The sequence below is a fragment of the Apium graveolens genome, chromosome 8 (genome assembly GCF_009905375.1).
Source record: "Apium graveolens cultivar Ventura chromosome 8, ASM990537v1, whole genome shotgun sequence".
NCBI lineage: Eukaryota > Viridiplantae > Streptophyta > Magnoliopsida > Apiales > Apiaceae > Apium > Apium graveolens.
The window spans coordinates 224,261,092-224,267,091 of NC_133654.1; the positions used below are offsets into that span (position 1 = coordinate 224,261,092).

The window sequence follows — 6,000 nt, forward strand, 5'->3', positions numbered from 1 at the left end:
ATTCCAAAGCATGCCATTGATAAGAAATCTAAGTGTCAAGTGTATGTAACTGCTAAACAGACAAGGAAACCTTTTCATAATGTTAATAGGGATTCAGACTTGTTAGATTTAATGCACTCAGACATATGTGAATTTGGTGGTGTGTTGACTAAGGATCACTGTAGATATTTCATTACCTTTATAGATGATTGTAGTAGATATTGTTATGTTTATTTGCTTAAACATAAGGGTGAAGCACTAGATAAATTCATTATGTATAAAAATGAAGCTGAAACATAAACTGGAAAAGTACTTAAACATTTGAGGTCTGATAGAGGTGGTGAGTGTACGAGTACCTTGTTTAATGAATTTTGCGCAAGCAATGGTATAGTTCATGAGGTTACTCCACCATACGCACCTGAATCTAATGGGTGGCAGAACGAAAGAACAAAACTTTTAAAGACATGATTAACAATATACTAATTAGTTCTGGGTTGCCTAAGTACATGTGGGGAAAGGCTCTGAATACGGCTTGCCATATTCTGAATAGAGTCCCTCTGAAACATATGGACAAGACATCATATGAATTATGGAGAAAAAGTAGGACAAGTTTGAGTTATCTTCGTGTGTGGGGGTGCCTTGCTAAGGTGCTTGTCCCTGAACACAAGAGAAAGAAACTGGGTCCGAAAACTGTTGATTGTATCTTTCTGGGCTATCTTGAAACCAAAACCTCTATGAGATTTTTAGTATTAAAATCTTACATAGATGGTATTATGGCGAATACGATAGTTGAGTTTCGTGATGCAACTTTCTTTGAGGAAGTATTCCCTATGAATACTGGTATACCTTTGGGTAGTTCTGAGGATGATCCCACTCACACATCGACTTCTATTCCTGATCATGTGGAAAAGATGATAAATGTGGGGGTGGATCCTGGTAATAGCTCTACTCCTAACGAAGTAGAGGAACCTAGAAGGAGTAAGCGTGCAAAGGTAGTTAAGGACTTTGGAAGTGACTTTATCACTTATAATGTGTCACTTCCAAAGTCAAGGATGAGCCTTTAACTTTCCGTTAAGCCAAAGATTCTTCGGAGTCAAGGCATTGGAAAGGCGCTGTAAAGAGTGAAATTGACTCAATTGTTTTAAATGGAACATGGGAGTTAGTTGATCTCCCTCCTGGGTGTTCTACTATTGGATGAAAATGGATCTTCAAGAGGTAGCTAAACCCTGATGGCTCAATAGATAAGTATAAGGCTAGGCTAGTTGCTAAGGGCTTTAGGCAAATGGAAGGCATTGATTATTTTGATACATATTCTTCAGTTGCCCGAATGACAACAATCAGAATGCTTATTGTATTGGCTTCTCTACTTGGTCTTATCATCCATCAAATGAATGTAAAGACAGCTTTTCTTCATGGTGACCTTGAAGAAGAGATTTATATGGATCAGCCTGAGGGATTTGTTGCTTCTAGTAATGAGAGGAAAGTATGTAGACTAGTCAAGTCCATCTATGCCTTAAACAAGCACCTATAGACTGATGATAAGTGACATTTTATACCACTTCGAACATCTTGAAATGGCTTAAATTGGTGCCTTGAAATCAAGTATTTTGTGTATTTGATGCATTTTTCTAGTGTTTATGCATTTTAGGGTATTAGTTGCATTTCGGAGGAGTAATCATCAAGAATAAGCCTTGGCATGTGTTCACCATTGCGAGAGGAAAGAAAGGGGCAGATTACGGCGAAGAAATGGAGCAAACTCAGGATTTTTCCAGTAGGGTCCTGAGCGCCCGCTCAGCTATGCTGAGCGGCCGCGCAGAAAGCTGAGCGCCCGCTCAGATATGCTGAGCGGCCGCGCAGGGTCGGGAAAAAAGATAAATTATTTTAGGACTTCTACTTCTGTTTGGCTTCCACTTTTATGTAATCTGAGCTTTATGGGACTATTATATAAATAGATTTAGAGATGTTTCACGAGGAGGATGGTGGTATTAAGCAAGGAGCGAAGGAGATAAGGAAGAAGACCGTTTAGCACGCAACAACGAAGAGGAAGCATATTTTCTTGTGATTCTTATTTCGTTGTAACGTTGGATGCTAGTTTTCTTACTTTGAACTTAATTACTCTTGTGACGTACTCTGATTTAATATAATTAGTTAATTATTATTTTCTTGTGTTTGTTTATCATGATTTCTTATGAACCCATGATGACGCCAAGTGCTATTATGGGCTAATCGTGATCATGGGGTCACAACGGATTTACTATGGAATTCTTAGTTAATTGTTTAATACTTTAGTGTGTGATGATTGTATGATATCTAGTATTGGTTGTGCGTATTCGTCTTATGTGCGTCGCGAATATATAAGATAGGATGTTAATCTCTTGTGAAGCGACGGTGTATCTTGAGATTTAGAACTTGCCATGCTAGCATAGGTTCATGTATGATGTGCATGATTAGTGGGTAACTCTAATAGTTTTATTCGCCCTGTGTAATCAAAAGGAATAACTTGTGCTTAAAATCATTGTGTTGTCAATTTCTGTAGACATATAGGAACTCAACATAATTGATGCCTATTCAACTTCTATCTTAATTGTGGATGCTTGGTAGAATGGTATGAGTACAATGAAAGTTGGCTTTTATCAGTTTCGTGTTATTCGATTAATATCATCACTGTCACATGCTAAGGTAATAACAATAACTATTGAAGGAAGTAATAATGAAGTTGTGATCTCATGAGTGTTTTAATATTGTTAATTGAAGTGTTATTTAAGTGATAAACTAAGTAATTAATTGTAGTTAATATTTAGTCAACAATTCTAAGTGTTAGTGTTTTAACATTGAGAAGTAATCATACGTTGGTGCGTGAGTTTAATTAAACAATAATTAGTCTGAGTCTCTGTGGGAACGAACTAGAAAGTATTCTATATTACTTGCGAACGCGTATACTTGCGTGTATTTTAGCGCGTATTTCCGCCCTAACAAGTTTTTGGCGCCGCTGCCGGGGACTCGGTGTATTTGTTTAGTTTATGTACTTACCATCATTGGTCATTAGGACTCAGTGATTAGGACGTAGTTGTTACTTATTGTTTCTGGTTGTGTTTCAGGTACTTAAGCGAGCGTTTATGCAAACTCGTTCTCGTACTCGCAAGAGGACTTTAGATACAGCTGAGGAGACAGACGAAGTTCTTGATATTCCGGAGAAGATAGATTTTGAAGATTCGGATTCAGGAACTGAGCAGAAAGAACCAGTAATCATGGGTGATCGTATTGTTCAGGCTGATCCAGCTCTTATGGACTTTTCTCGGCCTAAAATTGATGACATTCAGTCAAGCATTCTTCATCCGGCTATTCAAGCTAACACCTTTGAAATCAAGCCGGGCACTATTCAGATGGTGCAGAATTCTGTTTCTTTTGGAGGAGCTGCGACTGAAGACCCCAACATGCACATAAGGAATTTTGTCGAGATCTGCAGCACTTTCAAGTATAATGGCGTGATTGATGAGGCTATCAAGCTGAGGCTTTTCCCATTTTCACTGAGGGACAAAGCTAAGGACTGGTTACATTCTGAACCAGCTGGGTCCATCACTACTTGGCAAGATCTTGCGCAAAAGTTTCTGGTGAAGTTTTATCCGATGGCAAAGACTGCTGCTATGAGGAGTGCTCTTACTCAGTTTGCGCAGCAACCTACAGAATCTATGTGCGAAGCTTGGGAACGCTACAAGGAAATGTTGAGAAAGTGTCCACATCATGGAATGCCCGATTGGATGGTGATCACTGGTTTCTATAATGGTTTGAGGGCCCAATCTCGGCCCATGCTCGATGCAGCAGCTGGAGGCGCCTTATGAGCCAAAAGCTATACTGAGGCTTATAATCTTATCGAGACTATGGCTGCAAATGAGCATCAAAACCCAACTCAGAGGATGATTCCTGGGAAGGTAGCAGGTATTCTGAAAGTCGATGCAGCCACCGCTATTGCAGCGCAGCTCCAGGCGCTGTCGATAAAGGTTGATTCTCTAGCTACATATGGAGTTAATCAAATAGCTATGGTTTGTGAGCTTTGTGCAGGTTCTCATGCTACGGATCAGTATTCTCTTGTCAATGAATCTGTTCAGTATGTGAATAATTATCAGCGACAACAGCAGCCTGTGCCAGCTACTTATCATCCTAACAACAGAAATCATCCAAATTTCAGCTGGGGTAATAATCAGAATGTTATTCAGCCACCATATCAGCAAGGTGTGAGTAAACAGTTTAATCCACCTGGATTCCAGCAACCACATCAGTATGCTCAAAGGCAATCATATCCTCAACAGGGAAGTGCAGCTGCACCTACTAGTGCTGATTTTGATGAACTTAAGTTGTTATACAAGAGTCAGACGGTTGCTATCAAGACCTTGGAAAATCAAATCGGTCAAATAGCTAATGCAGTGCTAAATCATCAACCTGGCACACTTCCCAGTGACACGGAAGTACCAGGCAGAAAGGAAGCTAAAGAGCAAGTCAAGGCTATTACCTTAAGGTCTGGGAAAGTTGCTGATGCTGAAAAGGCAAAAGAAGGAGAAGCTGAAGTTAGAGATGAAGAAGCTAAGCAAAATGAGAAAGCGGCGGAACCAAGGAAGACTACTGTTGAACACACTCTGCCTGAGGGTAATACAGGGGAGAAACAGCTCTATCCTCCACCACCTTTCCCTAAGAGATTGCAGCAATAAAAGCTGGATAAACAGTTCGGTAAGTTTCTGGAGGTGTTCAAGAAACTTCACATCAATATACCTTTCGCTGAGGCTCTGGAGCAAATGCCTAGTTATGCGAAGTTTATGAAGAGTATTCTTTCAAGGAAGGTGAAACTGGATGACCTTGAGACCGTTGCTCTCACGGAAGAATGCAGCACTGTTCTGCAGCAAAAGTTACCCCCAAAGCTTAAAGATCCAGGTAGCTTCACCATTCCTTGCACCATTGGCAAGTTGACTTTTGACAAGTGCCTTTGTGATTTGGGAGCAAGCATCAATCTGATGCCGTTGTCGATCTTTAAAAAGTTGGATTTGCCTGATCCAAAACCCACATACATGTCTCTATAATTGGCTGATCGTTCTATTACTTACCCAAGGGGCATAGTGGAGGATGTGCTAGTCAAGGTGGATAAGCTCTTCTTTCCTGCATATTTTGTTATTTTTGATTTTGAGGAAGATAAGAAGATTCCCATAATCTTGGGAAGACCATTCTTGGCTACTGGCCGTACCTTGATAGATGTGTAGAAAGGTGAACTTACTATACGGGTACAACATCAGGATGTGACCTTCAACGTGTTCAAGGCAATGAAATTCCCTACAGAGGAGGAGGAGTACTTAAAAGTGGATGTGATTGATTCTGCGGTTACTTCAGAACTCGATCGCATGCTAATGTCTGATGCATTGGAAAAGGCCTTAGTGGGGGATTTTGACAGTGATGATGAAGATGGCAACGAGCAATTACAATATCTGAATGCTTCCCCCTGGAAGCGAAAGCTGGACATGCCGTTTGAATCTCTTGGTACTTCTGACCTCAAAAATGCTGAAGGAAAGCTCAAACCATCAATAGAGGAAGCACCTACCTTGGAGCTTAAGCCATTACCTGAACACTTGAGGTATGCTTTTTTGGGTGATGCATCTACTTTACCTGTTATTGAAAGGAATATGTCCTAAGTCCAATCAGGTATTAGGATTTAGGAATAACTCTTTATGTAATCTGTTTTGATTTCATTGATATTAATAAAGACTTGTTTTATTTTTATTACGGGCTCTATCTATTTAAGTGTTTAAATTAGATATACCATAGTTTAGAGTAAAGCTTTTTATGGATTATGACGAGATCATAATAGTGAGACCTAAAAAGATGATAACTCTAAACTTAAATAGTTCCTGGTCATATGATTACTGTAATAACCCCAAAATTTTCAACTTTTTGTAACCCTTGTGAATAGTGTTTTAGCTGAATGAGAAAACTTTTCACGCCACACTATGTAGGGGTTCTGTTATGGATATTCTGGGATAT

General features: G+C 39.6%; 1 non-coding gene across 1 annotated transcript; it reads right to left on the reverse strand.

Moving 5' to 3' along the window:
• Positions 1-3,620: 3,620 nt before the first annotated feature.
• On the reverse strand, positions 3,621-3,727 carry LOC141681477 (small nucleolar RNA R71). The gene has a single exon (XR_012558908.1). It is a non-coding gene; the product is annotated as a small nucleolar RNA R71 (small nucleolar RNA).
• Positions 3,728-6,000: the final 2,273 nt, after the last annotated feature.